The 18,384-nt window shown below is 43.2% G+C and overlaps 1 protein-coding gene across 2 annotated transcripts in view; it reads right to left on the reverse strand.

Annotated features, from left to right (window-relative positions):
- Positions 1-18,384, reverse strand: part of RNF31 (ring finger protein 31) — a 1,258,066-nt gene that overhangs the window by 171,544 nt on the left and 1,068,138 nt on the right. The gene's annotated exons all lie outside the window — the stretch shown is intronic.

Below are 18,384 nucleotides of genomic sequence, written 5' to 3' on the forward strand. Positions count from 1 at the left end.
GAGCCTCTACCCACTGATTTGGTGGTAGATCTGGGAACCCTTTGGGGGTTGGAAATGTGTGGAAGGAGAATTTGTACCCCCTGAGACTCAATGTTCAGAACTCATTGGTCCTTGGTAATGGTGGCCCAGGTGCTTGAGTGAAAGGAGAGTCTTCCTCCTAGGCGTATGTGATGGTGGGCAGAGGCGAGGTAGGGATGGGGTGAGTCATTGTGAGTTTTTGCCATAAGGGAGTGGCTTAGAACTCCCTGGTTTTGAAGTGGAGGCAGTCCACTGCTTAGATCTCTGCAACCCATGGGACTGCTGTCTAGGAGGTCTGTTTACACAGGGCCTAGGCTGGCCCTGAATATTAGGTGCAGGAAAGGACCAGTGCTTGGAAAGAAAATGCCTATTGAACCTAGGAGGCTATACCTGTAAGAAATCTTTAACAGTCTGCATAGATTTTGCTTTTTCTTCCATTATTTTTAACACCTCTTCTGCTTTAGTACCAAATAAGTTATCTTTGTGCAAAAGTGCATCCAACAATTTTGATTTGACATGGTCTGACAGGAGTTGTTCCTCAAGCCATTCATGCATTCCAATGACAGATCCAGTGACTGCTGCCCTGCAAGAAGCTTCTAGGGTGTCAAAACTGCAGTGCAAAGTGTGTTTAGTTACTTGACCAGCAGAGTGCATTAATTCCTGTAAATCTTTAGATTCTGCCCATGCAGGAAAGGAGGTAATTTTTTGTTTAAGGAGTTCCAAGGTATGTTGTTGATATTTAAGCATATGGAACTGACAATGGAGTGCCCTGCAACAGTAGCTGAGGTGTATACTTTTTTACCCCATATGTCCAATGCTCTGGAATCCCTGTCTGAGGGGGTGGGATTCTTAGCTGAAATAGCTTTAACTCCTTTTGGGCCTTGAGTAATGACCTCAGGGTCTGCTGTTGGGGTTTTAAAGAGATAATTGAGAGAGTCAGGGAATCTGTAGTACCTGTCTGGCTTTCTGGGAGCAGGAAGGAAGGGGTCTGAAGTCAAGCTGGATTCAACAAAGACATCATCTACCACATCTAGGACTGGAAGGATGGCTAAGGGCCTGTGCTGTGGAAGGTCCAGGAACTCTCTGAGTCTCTTTTTAGATTGTGGGTAGTCTTGACTCTCCCATTTGAACTGCTCCCTTAGAGTATGCAAGGTTTCCCCACAGGAAAATTCCTCTGGAGGAGAGGCTGAAGGAATAGATTTCCTCTGCATCAGAATCCTCATATGTAGAGAGGGGCTGCATTTCTTCATAGTCACATGCATCAGATTCCTCTGACTCTTGTTCAGACAAAACTTCTGGAGACAGATCTCTTTTTCTTTTTGAATGGGGGGACAATTAGGGACACATTTTAACAATTGCTCTTACAAGCTTAGAATGTTGATAGAATGCTAGGTTTTGCATTAGCATGACTTTTCTGCAGGTTGTGGAGTCTTATACTCAGGATATTTCTCATTATTTAGTGACGTCAATCCTCAGCTATTTACCACACTGGTGCAGATTGTCGGAGGCACACACCAACACTATGGGGCGAACCTGTGGTCATTCTTAGGGTTGCCACCTTAGAAAAAAAAAAAAGTTGGGAGGGTGGCCTAATGGTTAAGGTGTTTGCCTTATAAACACAAGGTGCAGGGTTTGAGTCTCACAAAGGATAATTGGCTAGGCTTAAAATGGCTTGCAAGGGCAGTTAGCTTAGTACTAATCTATGAACCTATGAAGGAGTGGCTTGGCTTCCCCTAATCAGCATGATAAGGTCCTCTGCCATTCTAAGCATTTGTGACTGAGGCAAGGGAGCAGGTGCCAAAGAATGGCTGGAAGGTGGTTTCTTGGGGGTCGTTCGACCCCTGGGCCTAAGGAACTCGACTGGTTTAGAAAGAATGGTAGCTGTGAAAGAAGGCGTCGGTTTATGTCTGGATTCGGTGTTGCGAAGAAGCTGGTGCCTGCACAGCGGCTCCGGACCCATCCAAGTTGGAGACGACTGCAGGATCCTTAGATGAAGAAAAGTTCTGCAGAATACCAGACTCTGAAATGGTCTTGGTAGAGGCCTGTGAATTGACTGAAGCGGGAATCTGGGGCTGCAAAATCGCCTTACTGAATTCTAGAGAACTGACTACCAAGCTTGGCGGTAGCGTCGTCGGAAGGTTTAGTCCTGTGCGGTCTGTCTCTGTAGGAAAAAGAACAAACTCCAGTCACAAGAAAACTCACGAAGGAACAAAGGTTCTGAAGAAGTCCCTACATTGAGGGAAGAAAGCGCTTAACCTTGTCAATAAACTTGTGGATTATTCTTTTTGGTCTTCCAGCTGTGGTTCCTTGTACTGTGCAGCTTTGTTCTGGGGTCTGTCTCTGTCTTTATCTTTAAGTTTTTTACGGAAGGTCTGCTGTCAGATGGCTTACAGAAGCCATATAGGAAATTTGAGGACTGTAAACGGAAATATCTGGCTACAATAAGGGCCCAATGACAAATAGTTCTGGCATTAAACAAAGCACAGAACCGACAACGAGGGACGTCATGGCCTGGGCCTAGTCAAGTGCCACATTAGGAATGGAAGTCCTGGTGTGGTATATGCTTTCCACAGGCGAGACAGTTATTAATTTTTTCTGACATCGGTTAGTGCAAGAAAAAAGGATCCCCAATGGGGTACTTAGCTTTCGAAGACTTCAACTTCAGTTCAGAAATGAAACTCAGGTAGCGGCCAACCGGCACTTGTGCGAACTGCTTCTGCTTTGGGCTCCATGGCAAGAACGACTGATGTAATGGTGTTGGCTGCCTTCCTTTATACCCCTGCCGTCAATCTTCCAGCAACAGCAACCGACGCAGAAATTCTAAGTCTCTGGTATTCAGGCCAGCTGAGGGCTACCCCAGCAGGGATAACCCAAATGTGATGACTGCAACAGTGAAACATGAAGAACCATCCAGATACTCTGGATGGTTGCAGTGCTGGAGCCACACAGCCTTGAGATACCATTAAAATTTCCCCATGTGGAGTTTGGCAAAGGCAACCAAAGGAAACTGTGGGAAGGTTGGATAACATATACCCCAGAACTCAGAGAAATTCCCTTGCAAGAGGAACTGAAGGTAGAAGAGGAGGAGACTGGAAATAATCAGCCAAAGAGACGACCTTGGAAGGAAGGAGACAAACCAACATTGGAATGACTTAAACCCTGCATCCCAGAAACATTTGGTCCCGAGAGAGAATCAACACAGATTTTTTGAGATTGAGTGTTAACCCCACACTGTGCAGAAGAAGAAGCACAGTGAAGTAAATCCTGAAGCAGGAGCTGCTGACAGGTGGCTTGAATCAAAAGGTAGCCCAAGTAAGGGAATATTTGAATTTCCTAAAGTCTGCAGAAGGCTACCACAGGGGCCAGATATCTTATAAAGATCCTTGAAGCTGTTAAAGATCAAAAGGCAAAGCAGAGAACTGATAATGAGACCAAGAAACAGAGACATAAAAATTTCTCGAACATAGGGTGAATAGAATGTAGAACTAAGGATAGTTCAAATCCAGGGACACCAAGAAGGCTTGAGGAAGCAACAGAGGGAAAAAGTGTCTGAAGAGACAACAAACTGAAAGAAGGAACCTAAAGAAAGGTGTTGAGAAAAGACAGGTCTAGAATGGGTTCCTTCCTGGGAAACAGAAATATCCTGGAATAAAAACCTGCTCCCTGCCGAGACAAGGGAATAGACTGGATTGTTCCCTGTACCACCAGATCCTGCAGAACCAAAGAAAAATGTGGGAGCTGATAAGAGGAAGGCCGAGGTAGGCCTGAGAATGAAGAAAAGGATTTCCAAGCCATAAAATAACCATTCCGGATAATGGAAATTACCCAGCCACCTGTGGTTATCTGTTGCCAAACAAGAAAATAGGCAACCAATGGACAAAAGAAACTAGCCTAGTGGTAGGAATGTCTGAAAGTCAAACAGAAGCAGATCTGTCGTGGAAAGAAGGTTTTTGAATCTTAGCACTGCGAAAATACTTGTCTGGAAAAATCTCTCCTAGAAGCCATCTTGCCCCAAGGTATTTAAACTGCCTATGAACAAAAGAAAGCTTAGAAGGGCAATTTATCTGAAACTTAAGAACAGGAGAGACAAAGATGTGTTTAAAATCCTGCATAATTTTACCCTTATTATGAAGGGTCTTTTAATAATTTAACCATAGCAGTGCCAAAGAGATTCTGATTGTGTAAAAGAAAATCCAATAATTTGGCCTTGATGTCTTCAGGCAGAGCCTGCAGACATAACCAGGAATAACTTGTCATAACACATCCAGATGTAGCTGCCCTACAGGAGGATCAGCAGCATCACAGCTACATTTAAAAGAATGAAGAGCCACCTGAAAAGCAGAGCTCAAAAGGGAAATGGCCGAAGTCTAACCCTCTGAGTCACACAAATCATCCGGAATGTCCCCAAGTTGGGAGAGAAGAGCCAGGGGCATACCTAGTCATATGGGTCTGGTAATTAATAGCCCTGAAAGCAAAGGTATATACTTGTTTACCATACCTGTCCATGGCACAGCTGTCCTTATGAGAAAGTAAAAGCTTAGAAGAAGACAGCAACTTGGACAGTTTATCAGTGGCTACAGAAATAACAGGATCAGAGGAAGGTATTTTACATAATAACTGTTGAGCTTAAGGAACTACATAGAAATTGTCTGGTTTCTTAGGGGCAGGAGGTTGAGAGTCAGTGGGACTGAGAAGCTGCAGTGAAAGTAACCAGGAGGACAGCCAGTGTAGTGAAGGACTGGCGAAGGCTAAAGAAATGTATTTGTAGCAGTTCATAGTATCTCTTTTGTACATCAGAAACCTGTGAACAGTCACACGTAAAGTATCCCATCACATGAAGCACTGTATCAACAAAAAGACAATTCCTCCATAGGAGAAGCTAGGAAAAAGAGAATCCTCTTCCTCAGTCCACAGGCTAAGAGGAGAGGAATTGACAGGAATAAGCCAGTGACTACTCACCAGGGTAACTTTTCATCAGAGAAATCAGAGTCCCTAGGAAATCTGAAAGGAGTGAAAGACCAAGGAATAGATGCAGGAACAGATAATCCTTCATAGGGCTTAATACCCATAAGTGCACTGAAAAGCAGAAGAGTACAATCCTGCCCTTCCTTGTGTCGCTCCTTAGCCACAGGGCCAAATGCCTGGTCTTCTGCTTCTTTTATACAGGAATAAAGAAGTTCTGTCTTACCATAACGTTCCATCTGTGTTGTAGATCTTCATTCATTCCTTACGATTAGGTCTTCGGTTCTGTCCTTGGAACTGACACGGCCCATTCACAAGCCCATGCCAGCCAAAAAGCTCTCGAGCTAAATTCTACCCATAGTGCCCCTCTTCCAGTCTCTTCAGATCGATTTTGCCCTCCCAGCACAAAGGTGTTAAAAAGAAGGACAGGTAGACAAACTGGAGGCCCAGTCTGATCAAATACCCTAGCATATAATGGGACCCCACAGTCCACCGGGAGTCCAGGTATGGGGAAGGAGGGCAGGAGTAAGTAATGAATGAAGCTCTACAACACAGATGGAACATGGTAAGACATAACTTCTTTATTTGATGTTGTAAATCTTCATTCATTCATTCCTTACGATTAGGACAGAATCCCCAGCTACTTACGTCCTGGGTGGCCCTATGGAAGGATATTCCTGAGCACCATCGAACCAAAGAATGCTCTTCCCCTGGAGGCCATATCCAATTTGTAATGAGTGATAAAAATATGCGGTCTTGCCCAAGTGGTTGCTGCACAAATATCGTCCATGGAAATTCTACAGTGAAAAGCCACTGAAGTTGCTATTGATCTAGTGGAATGAGCCTATACTTTCAAAGGTAGGGGTACTTTGTTTTGTAGATGGATGAAAATGATAGCATTCCTAAGGCATTTCGACAACGTTACTTTGGATAAAGCTTTGCCCAGTCTGGGGCCTGAGAAGGCAACACATAGCTGATCAGATTTTCTGAATGATTTTGTTCTGTCCAACTAAAAATGAAGTTGTCTATGCACATCTAGTGTATGCAGTAGATACTCCCCCTTGTTAGAAAAATGGGGAAAGAAGACAAGTAAATCAATGGACTGATTAATAGAAGACTCTGAGATAACCTTGGGTAGGAAAGAAGGATTAGTATGGAGTGAAACCCTTTCCTTGTGGAAAATCAAGTATTTTTTTGACACTCAAGACCTGCAATTCAGACACTCTCTTGACTGAAGTGAGAGCAAATAAAAGTAGGGTCTTCCACGACAGGAATTTAATGTCATACAAATTTGATGGCTTGAAGGGTGAGAACCAGTCAGGATTTGTAGGACTAGAGTTAAATTTCAAGGTTCTGTTGGAGATTTAAAGGGTGGTTTGATATGCAAGACACCTTTCATGAAAGTCTTACAGAGCTGGTGGGACATAATTGAAGTGTCGTTAATCCCATTATGAAAATTAGCAATAGTTGCTAAGTGTACTGTAATGGTAGATGATGAGGCTCCTGCATGTAATAAGGTAGTAAGGTATTCTAAAATCTTGTGAATAGGCGATGAGAAGGCATCAATTTTTTGTTCTTTGGCCCAAAGAGAAAACCTTGTCCATTTGCTGTAATAGATTCTCCTGGTGGATGGTTTATGTGAAGCCAGAAGGACTTCACGGACAGGGGAGGACAAATCAGTTTGCCTGGCAATCATTGGAAGTGGGGATACCAAGCTGTGAGCTTGAGGCTGTGCAGGTTGGAATGAACCAGTCCTTGCGGGTGAGTGAGAAGTCCCGGGGACGGGTCCAAGGTCCATGGGCGGTGAACCAAATGAGGCCAAAGGAAGGGGAACCAGACTTGGTGGGGCCAATAGTGGGCAATGAGGATGACTGTGCTTCTCAACCTCTGAGCTTTCTTCAGGAACTGTGGAATGAGGGGAAAGGGGGGGAAGGCATATAGTAGTCTCAGGGGCCAATCGTGAGTCAGAGCATCTCTCAGTGATTCTCCCTGAGGGGGAATTAGGGCAAAGAAGCTTCTGCACTTGTGGTTGAGGGGGGATGCAAATAGATCGCAGCAATGCTTGCCAAAGCAATTAAGATTTAAGTTGCTACTGCAGGACTGAGAGACCTCTTGTGAGGCATCAGGATGTTCCTGCTCAAATTGTCTGCGATTAGGTTGGAACTGCCAGGAATGTGCATTGCTATGAGAAAACGGTTGGAAGCTATCGCCCAATGCCATATTCTCATGGCTTCTCGACATAAGGGTTATGACCCGGTTCTGCCTTGTTTGTTGATGTACCAGGCAACTAACATGTTGTCCAATTGTACTGCAATTGTCCCGGAAGGGAGGGAAGTATGGAACGCTTGCAATGCTAAGAGGACCGCCCTCAGTTCCAGGACATTTATGTGCAGGTTGGCCTCTATGGGTGGCCAAGTGCCTTGGACAGTCTTCCCTTGGTAATGCCTCCCCACCCTAACAGGGAAGCGTCCATGGTCACTGTGGCCCTGGGCTGAGGGGTAAAAAATGGTTGACACCACAAGTGTTTTCTGGTTTCAGCCACCAGGACAAATTGTGCTTGCAGTAATTTGTTATGCCTATTGGGTGAGACATTGGATGGGATAGGCGCGACCACTGGGAAGATAGCAGCCATTGTAGGATTCTCATATGTAACCTTGCAAGAGGCACTAAAGAGATGGTTGCTGCCACGGAACCCAACAGTTGCAGTACTAGCTGTGCCAGGATGAACTGCTGATGCTTGGACCAGTGAGGCTGATGATCTGGGGGTGAAAGAATTTTGTCAGGCCTCCGGGGAATTGGTTCGATGTTATCTACCGCCTTCCAGGCACACTGCACGATAAGTTTAATTAACTCATCTGCAGGTAGGGTCACCCAGGAAGTAGACGGTCAAGCATGGAAAGCTTGCAAGAATACTGGCTGCTCCAAAGAAGGGTTGGAGGACTTCCAGTCTACCATCTGCTTGAGGATCTCCAGAATGTCTCCAAATGAGACGTCTTCTGGCAGAGACCATGGGGACCCCTCTCCCTCATTGTAGTCAGTATCTTCAGTGACAGATTTCTCCGGTGAATCTAAGTGCTTCTTCTTGTATGCTTTCTTCCCGGGTGGCTCTTCAGTGGGCTCTTCTGAAGATGATCCCGGAGATAGGGTTCCATTAGGCAGGGAGTCTTGCTGTTCCCATGCTTGAAGCCCTTGTGTAGGAGGCTGTGTCAGCTGCATACTAGAGGGAGGGAGTGGTTCTGATGCCTTGGGTGCCAACTATACACTCGCAGAAGCAAGGACCCTCTCCATCACCTGGAAAGCAGGCCAGCCTGAAGAGGGATGGGAGCCCAGAACTGAGAAGGACAACTTCAGAACTGGGGTCACAACCCACTCCAATGAACCTGCCTCACAGGGTAGGAGCCCTGAAAGGACTGGAAACTGTCGAAGCCACTGGAGCCGTAGATGGTGCCATGGAAAAAATTGTCGCCGAACTAGGTCATGGTGCCAGCAGCCTGGTCACAATCCCGGGGATGGACCAGCTCCAACTGGAGCGCAGTGCAAAGGGATTCTGGTGCCGAGAAGGAAGACGTTATCATCAGAACTGTAGCACAGGGCAACGGGGGACAGCATCGGTACTGAGGGCTCCAAGGTCTGAGAGGAAGCCGGAGGAGGATAAACAGGGGAATAAACAGAAAGGGCTTCAGCTCCAGGTAGGAGAGAAGCAGGAGTTGGCAGACCTCTAGCTGTCAGGAGCTGATCAACAAGCCTCACTACATCTATTTCTGACAGGCTCCTGGTGGATCTGATAGATGCTGCTAAGGGGGAATCCAGTCTGTCCAGAAAAGGGCTGTACTGCTCCCCTACAAATGGGTCATAAGTAGGAGAATATCTTGTCCTTGGTAAATATTCGGTCTTAGTCACCAAGGATGGAGCTGTGAAGGTAAATGGTACCGTAACTTGGGTTGGTACCGATACAGTTGCAGCAGAGGGTCCTTGTTCCGAGGTTGTTGACGGCACCAAGGGAATGGTTCGAGTCCCTGGTACCGAAGAAGTTGTGTCCAAAGAGGTCTGCACCGATGATGCAGAAGTAAGTAAGGGCCGCTTCGGATCCCTGGAGGAGGGAGAGACTGGAACAGAGTGGCTTCTCTTTTTCTTAGAGCTAGATTTTTCTTTGGAAGGAGGTGGTGAGACCTCTGCCTCAGAGAGGGCCTCCAAAAAAGGGGTCTTTAGTAGGCCCTTAAGAATAAGTTTATTCTTGCTTTCCGCAAGGGTGAGGGAACTAAAGTTTCTGCAGATGTCACATAGTGCCTGTAAATTATCAACACCCAAACAATATACACACCGGGCGTGGTTGTCAGAGTTGGGCATTTTTCACCCACATTTGTCACACTGTTTGAAACCTGGAACTGTCTTTTTTCAGACATTATGGCAACACTAGTATCAAAGGCTAAAAGTCTAACCAAACAGTAACAACACGTTAAACACTACACTACAAGTTCTCCCAAAAAGCAAAGGAATCCCAGAGCAAAGGCTTAGCAAACACTGATATTTAATACAATATGTAAGCACTTTCGAACAGAGTTCTTCTTCAAACAAGTTAAAAATGTAACAAAGCCAACTTTTAAACACACAGCAATTAAAAACAAACCAATCATTTTGCTTATAGCAATTACTTATGCAAATCTCTTGATTTTTAAACCGGTCTTAAAGAGACCTTGCCATTAATACCTGTTTTTTTATCAGCACAGAACTTAAAAATCCAATACAGTTCCCTTTCTTCAGTATAATTTTTTAAATCTCTTCCACGTTGTCCTTTAAACAGAGTTTCGACAACCTTAAGCATAAAACTATGTGAAGGTCCTGACTCATGCACATGTTTAGCTAGAGCATTAGTTAAATCACTTCTCCTAATAGCATATTTATGCTCACATATTCTTTCATAAAACATTCTATTAGTTTTTCCTAAATAAAAACTTTCACATGCTATGCATATTGCTAAACTGACACAACACAGGCAACTACAAGTTCTACGCAGTAAAGAAAAGTACAAGATGTATGTGTGTGTGTGTGTGTGTGTGTGTGTGTGTGTGTGTGTGTGTGTGTGTGTGTGTGTGTATATATAATTTATTTATTTTTAATACCAATGGTAAAAATGGGGAACGAAGGCTTATCACAAAGGCAGAAAGGAGGGGCTGAACCAATGACGGTACTTTCACTACCAGAGGTAGAGGGCAGGAAGATTAGCGAAAAAAGAGAGAAATTAACTACAAAGGAAAAGTTAAACTTTTAAGGAATTTTAAAGAGTTTTAGTTACTGAAAGATACTTAGCTTTGAGAGTGCTGTCTTGACATGTCTTGTAGGGAACGCGGCAAACAAGATCTGGAGAGACTATAAGAGAGGCACTATGGGTAGGATTTAGCTCGAGAGCTTTTTAGCTGGCGCGGGCTTGTGAATGGGCAGTGTTGGTTCCGAGGATGAAACCAAAGTCCTAATCATAAGGAATAAATAAAGATTTACAACAACAGAGATCACATTTAACAAAACTAGGAGGTTCAGACAAATGCCTAGATTCAATGAGGCTACCAGGCACCTCTTCCCTAACAAGTATTTGAAGAATCCTTCTAGGCCCCTCTGAAATAATCAGTCTCAGTTGACATGCAGGTGGGAACTCCATGTCAGCCTCCAACTGGATTGCTGCAGATGGAGCTGACAGAGGCATAGGATGGTCCTCAGGTTCTTAATCCAACCCAAAGGAGATGTCTGGAGGAAGGTGGACAGCAGCAAAATCAGTTCCCGCCTTTTTGGCTTTCTTTTTAAGCAGTAGCTGAATGTTGGGGCAGGCAGACATGGCTATGGTACCATGAGCAAAAACCTTCAATCGCTAGTTCTCCAAGTAAATATGAAGAGACAAGGGATGACTGTATGGTGTCTTAGGAACAAACATCTGACAAATCTCACACAGTGTACAGTTGTGGTTAGTATCCCCCAAAAAAAGACACTATTTGTGCCCATCTTTACAGGGAATCTGCCTCCCACACTCACATTTTCCCTTCCTGTATGACATGTAAACTAAGGTAACAGAAAAAGAAAGGAACAGACTGCAATGGGGACTTATCTGTAGAAGGTTCGGTAGCTGAACCAACTTGGTGAATGATTTGCAGACCGAATTCAAACATAACATTCAGACTGGTGGCAAAGATGTCTGCAGGATTAGGCACTCATACATCACATACATACCTTACACTTTGCACATAGGGCATGCATCTGATGTACTGTGCCCAGAAGATGTAAAGGCTTTGATATAGTGGCCAGAAGTTTGGTTGGAGAAACAGCACCCACTCAGTAATGTGATACACTGAGGAGTTATCTCACTTGCAGGTGTACTAGAAGTGAGCTTTAGTGTGCATTAGACAGAAATGGACCTGCCTAATGCACAGCTGTTATAATACTGCACCGCATTACAACACAAATACATTATCAAGAGGAGGTGTCACTAGGAAAGAAGATATAAGGGAAGCTGGGTATCTGAAGTCAGTCATAAGCTGGCCAAGAAAAAAAGGAATGTTCTTACATATTAATTCACAACTGTGGAAATTATTTATAAAACTGATATTATTGTTTTTTTTTTGGAGAAGCTAGGCATTGTAATATTTTGCTGTACTTTTTCTCCCCATATCCATAGGTTCAAGGCTTTTTCTCTTTAATTTGCATAATCACTGTACAATTAAAGAAAAAATGTATAACATGGAGTGCTGTAAGAAATTATATCATTATGCCTCAGATAGGTTCCAGGCATACCTCTTAAGCACTTAGCACAAGAATTCTGGAGACAGCCAAAAATAATGGGAGGACAAAAGTCCAAAATTGGGGCAGATTTTAAATATTGCTTTCATAAACTTAGAAAGTTGCTAGAATAACAGATTTTGTATTAGCATGCATTTTCTTAAGGATATGATGTCTAAAATTCAAATGTCTGTCATTATTTAGTGTCTTCAATCCTCAAATATTTGTCAGAAAATCACACATTTTAAGAGGAACCCACAAAAATATAAACATTCTGCAAAATTCTGTTCAGTTTCATGTTTTTTTTCAGATCAGACAAAGATTGCTTTAGCACTGTTTTCTTATTAACTAGGTTAAGTAAAACTAGTACTGTTACCAAAAGAAAAAAAAAATAGGATTTTAAAATAATAAGACAAGACTGAAAATGTACATAGTATGACATGAAGTCTCAAAACTGATATGGTGGCTAGGTGGGGGGTGCCTATTCTTAACTATTTTGTGAGGCAGAATGTATTTGTGTTGTAATGCGGTGCAATATTATAACAGCTGTGCATTAGGCAGGTCCATTTCTGTCTAATGCACACTAAAAATTTTAACCCTCCTTAAAAGCTCACTTTTAGTACACCTGCAAGTGATACACACTTCCAAAGAGAAGACTATCTCAAGTGCGGCAGATAACATACTCTACAAAGTATTTGTTAATCTAATGAGTGGCTATCGATAACCAGTAACTGGAGATGAAAAACAAAAATGACTTCTGCTCCCTTTCATCATTCACACAGTAATCATGGTTAACATAAGAGAAGGCAAAAGAAAACCTGCCAACTGCAAAGCAAGGCAATCGATCCAAAACAATTGACAGCAAATGCTCTGGAACTAAAGAAAAGGCATCTAAAATCAGATTTTGCATGGAGAACAAGGCCTCTCCCTCCTCCCGCATGGGAGACTTCATCCTTCACATTACACCACACAACTGTGGGGAAAAGTAAAACACAGTTAAAGCTGTTGCTACTTTCACCCTTGCAATGTATCTGACTGTCACTACTTTAATACAAACTTTTGTCAGATGAATACAACTTTGACCATATGAATACAACTTTGACCATTCACTTTCCACACTTATTCTCAATCAGTTACTTGTTCACCATACACAAGATAATGTATCACAAATATAGTAGAGCGCACACAAAAGTCATGTACTTAACATAACGTTAGATCCATGTTGTCTGACTTTCATCTGTTTCAAACATGTAGGATGTCAGATCTGTCAGGATCTGACCTCGGTGCTGATCTCGAAGCTTATCGGTTCCAGAGTTCTGACTCCTCCCCTACCCATACAACTGTCATGTTGTCTGTCTGTATGGAAATCACACCCTTGGGGAGTTGATCCTGAAATGCTTGCAACACTAGGAGAACCACCTTCAGCTCCAAGATACTCCAGCTCCAGATTGGCCTCTGTTGTTGACCCTGTACCATGTACCATCTTCACTTAGAAATGCCTCACCCCCCCCCCCACCCTAGAAGGAATGCATCCATGGTTACTGTTGCTGTTGGCAAATCTGTCTGGAAAGGATGGCCGTTGGTCACAAAAGGGGACATTATTCACCAAAGGATGTGTTTTTTGCAGGCCTGCTTAATCCAAATATTTGCATGTACAGGGTCAATGGATTGAGACCATTTTACTGCTAATGTCCATTGCCGTACTCTCATGAACAATCTTGCAAAAAGAACAATAAGAATTGTAGATGCCATGAGACCCAAGAAATATAGGATTAACCTTGCTGGTGGTTTTGGGTGATGAAGAACTTGAAGGTCTGTCAAGCAAAAGTGAAACACTGGAGTGGGGAAGGCTGACTATCTGAAGTTTGGTGTTTAGGTGGCATCCTATGAACTCTATAGCTTGAGTTGGAAGTCAACTGACATTTTGGTAGGTTTACTGAAACTCCTAAGTTCAGTAGTAAATGGAGTACATGGTACCGGTGTGTGAGTAGGAGATGTTCGGTGGAGCCAGTGAGAAGCCAATCATCTAGATATGGGAAGACCTGGATACCTATTTAATGCAGGTGTACCACTGTTAATGCCATCATCTTGGTGGACACCCTGAGAGCTGTGATGAGACTGAACGGCAGAGCACTGTAATGGATATGACTGGCTGCCAGGCAGAAGCAGAGGAATCTCCTGGAGTGATTTGCTATTTTGCTGTGATAGCAGGCATCCTGCATATCTATTGAGCACATCCATTTGCCCTAACTCAGAAGAGGCATAATGGACTAAACTGTGACCACTCTGAATTTTGTCTGTTTTATGAATTGGTTTAAGTGACTGAGATCCAAAATGGTTTTAGGTCCCCAGTTTTCTTTGGCACTAAAAGAACCTGGAACAGGCTCCAGATTCTAACTGGTTGTAGGGGACTGGGTGGATTAGTTTTTTTCCTAGCAGCTTTGAAATTTCTATGGTGGCTAAGTCTCAGTGTTTGGGTAGAACATCAGGGATTTTCTTCTTTTTATGGGGTTTGAGAAAAAAGGGAACTGAATAGCCTCTAAATATTATCCTTAGCACCTATGAATCTGATATTATATTTTGCCAAGTTTGATGGTGTAAGGATAGACTCCCCCTGAATCCCTCCAGAGTGCAGCAGCCAGTCAACCGGTTCAGGGGCACTGAAAGGCTTTCTCGGAAAAAGGACCTCTAAAAGCCTTGATTTTGCAATCTGCCTCTTCCTCTTGGGCATCATCCATTAAACTTACCACCCCTTCTGCCAGGGGGAGGTCAGTCACCTTGGGAGTCGTGGAAAAAACTCTGATTTGCAAAACCATATCTTCTTTGTCCCCGATCTATGATTCCTAGAGAATGTTCTCTGAATGGTAGAGGACATACCCCAGTGTTGAGACAGGTTTCCATTCTGTTGATTTGTAGTAAGTGTATCCTTAACTTTAGGCCCAAACAAGGTGGAACCATTGTAGGAAGCATTAATGAAGGACAACTTGAAGCCTTCCGTGAAGTCACATAGTCGCATCCAGAAATGGTGGCACATGATGATACCAGTGCTTACTGCTCTAGTTGTGCTGTCAGCTGAGAGGAGACAGATGGCCACTTTAGAAGATGATTGCAGGGTGGAAAGCTGGGAGTCAAGTGTCTTCTGAACATCTGCTGGCAATACCCCTAGGAGAGATTTGGAAATACCCTTGATCAGGTCTCTCTGGAATCTTGTTAGATGGGCAAGGGAGTTCAGCGATCTGAGGGTGAAAGTTACTGACTCATAGGTCTGCTTCGAGATCTGTTCATCACCCTAGATTCTCTATTGGGAGGATGAACAGAAGACCTTTCTTCTGATAGCTCTTTCTTGGTGGCTGTTGCCAACCCCATAGCATCTACAGGTAGACCCTTACTCCAATACTTCCTTATCAGTTGGGGCAGATAATATGCTTTCTTTAGTATGGGCTTCACCACATCAGGGTCCTTCCATGCCCGTTAAGCCATTTGATCAATAAGTGAATCAATGGGGGAGGTACTACCCAGGATGATATTGATCCAGAACCAAAGGTTTCCAAAAATGTCAACTCATTCACAGAAGGATCTTGGGATGCCCATACCCCTTCTCTGTTTTATTATGACATAATGAGACATCTTCAGAAAGACAGCATTAGGGGAATCCTCTCCTTCCTCTAAGTCAGTATCTTCAGAGAAGGATTCTGGTGATGAACCTAGATGCTTCGGCTTGCACATCTGTTTTGTGGGGACACCTTCCGGAGGTACAACAGAAGGATCAGAATCAGAGAGAAAACTGACGAATTAGACTTCCTCAGAAATCCTTAGTGCCAACTGGCCCTGCAAGACAGGAAGGAGATGTTAAGACATGGAATGCAGATGGGGTGTGGGTGGAACCAAACTAGTTGAAGCTACCTTATCTTTGGATGTTGCCAAAACCCTTTCAAACACTTCAAAAGCCAAGGCTGTTACTGGTGCCAATAATTCCCTCTGCTCTGAAGAGGAGCTAGAAGCCTCAGTGCAAAAGAGTCTCAGCCTGAAAGTGGATCTCAGATCAGAGCTATCTAAGGCCAAAGATTCAAGGGGAAAAGATGGCTCTGAGAATCTCATAGTCAACTCACTTCCTCAGAGCTCAACTCCAAAGTTTCCACACAGAGTCTCATCTAAATCCAATGATACTGGGAGTTGAGAGAGATTGGTATACAATCTGTAAGAAGTTCCATCACAGACAAAGGAGCTATGGTTCCAATTGGTTCAGATAAACCTGAAGCTACGGGCTGGATTGGCACAAACTCTTCCATAGGGGGTAAAGACTGCCAACACTTGGCAACTTACCAGGGGGATGGTACTGGGATAACTCCAAGCTGTATCTGCATCCTCAGCATTTTCTTCATCATCATGTCAACTACACGCTCCATAAGACTTCTAGATGACTGAGGCGATGATGCTACTGAAGGAGGTCAAGAATACCTTTTCCCCTCAAGGATGGGTGATTGGAGCCTGGAACTCACTGGTCTCAGTGAGTAACTGTTTCTAGGAGATGGAGATCAGGGCTGACAGGTACATAGTTCCAATATTCAGGGAATCTTCAGGTTGGGACTGACCAATGTTCATGGTTCCAGAGATCTCTCTTTTGTAGATTTTGAAGATTTGTTAATTTCCTTTTCTCTTCTATGTTCTCTTTCTCATGAGAATTTAACTTTGATTTTTCCTCCTCTTTTATCAAAGGAAAGGAAGGTGAAGGGGTAGCCACTGTCTCTACCAGGAGGAGTCCCTTTAACACTAATTTGTCCCTTCTAGTCTGGAGGGATCTAGCACTGAAGGCAGCACATGACTTTACATTCTTTGTCTAGATGACAAGCACCAAGGCAGTAGATGCATTTAAAGTCTGGGTCCTGAGGGGGTAACTTGTGAACACTTTTTAAATCCTGACTTTTACAACATTATAGAATCATTAACACCTTTAGAAAAAAATGGCAAATGAGAAAACACACTAATATCTATTTGGAAAGTATTAGGAAAAAACACTGTATGTAGAAAATGCATTATTAAGAAAATGCCTAAAAACTACCAAGAAAACTACTAGCAGAAAAATAACTATTATTATTAACTGTTTTGACTAAAAGCTAGCTAAAAGAAAAACTAGGACAGAAAAAATAGTGAGAGTTAAAAACTCTAATGGTAGGAGAGGAGCACAGCTATCCAGAAAACTAAAAAATTTGACATGAATTGCTGAGAGCTCCACGTACATTGGAAATGTTTGAGTGGCAAACGAGATCAAGTATCAAAGGTGCAACCTAGGGGAATTATGGGTAGGGGAGGAGTCAGCGCTCTGGAACTGATAAGGTTCAAGATCAGCACTGAGGTTGGATCCAGTTGGATCACTCAACCCACATGTTTGAATGGGCGAAAATGGACAACATTGGATCTTAAGGTTAATTACCAACACTAACTGTTGTTGTGTCTTTCGGCTTTTCCCGGTTAGGGATCGCCACAGTGGAACTCTGGTCTGCTAATGACTGGCAGTAGATTTTTACGTGCCGAGTTGCCAGCCCTGACGCACAACCTTCAATGAAGGTACACCCATTCACGCATGTCTTCACCCAGAAGATGCTCTAGGTGAGAATTGAACAGGACAACGTCTTACTGTGAAGCGACAACGCTACCGCAGCACCACCACCGCAGCTCAATTATAGAAAAAAGCAATAATGCAAATGAAAATCCACTTAGCTTACAAAACATGCATAACATCCTTAAGGAACACTACCAAAAGAAGCTACCAGCAAACTAGTCAGATCTGAAATCATTCTCTTTTAGCAAATAGAGGACTCAGTTATAAATTATAGACTACAGCTCACCGTCCTAGAAATCAGAACTGCAAAACGAAGGACACACTGAACTGATTTTATCCACATAACTTGACTCTCCAGCAGTAGCTACTGCTTACAAAACCTTGCTGCAGTCGCTAATATTTTAGTGCTGCGTACACGTCTTTTTCTTGCTCTCTTTCTCCTTTCCCTTCTGACAATCTACTTTGTTTGAAAAAGTGTTTGATAAAGATACAGCACAATCTATGGAGGATTGATTCACCCAAGCATGTTTGGATAAGACCAAAAGACCAAATGGTCATCTTCTCAAAGTTTTTTTTTTACATGGCATAAAGTCCCTCACACCCCTAGTGAAGAGGCAATGCGCAATGCCCTACAACCCCAACTAATATAACCAACGTTGATGTTGCCAAACCATAGGATAAGTTATAAACCCTTTGCCAAGTTGCCTTTTTAGTGAGTCTTGAATGAATGGACTTTAGAGATCCAGTCGTCCACAGACTGCACAATAACTATTAAAGGAAGCACAGTAAATCTTTTGAAAAAGCCTGTCAACTTTATTATAATGATTTCTCTGCCATGACTCTATGTCAGTTCTATGCAACTATCTGGTTGCAACAACAGGTAGTACTTTTCATTGTTTATCAGTTACTTCATGTTATGTGTTTTGTGGTCCAGGCAGTATATGTGTTTTGTGGTCCAGGCAGTAACTGAAAGGGTCTGAGTCCCAATTAATCTACCAAGTTAACAGACAAATAAAAAAATAAACAAAACTCTGATGCTGTGAACATGCACATGTGCAAATAACAGTTTCCTGATACACTCA

The sequence above is a fragment of the Protopterus annectens genome, chromosome 16.part0 (assembly GCF_019279795.1).
Source record: "Protopterus annectens isolate FY-2018-M chromosome 16.part0, PAN1.0, whole genome shotgun sequence".
Taxonomy (NCBI): domain Eukaryota; kingdom Metazoa; phylum Chordata; order Ceratodontiformes; family Protopteridae; genus Protopterus; species Protopterus annectens.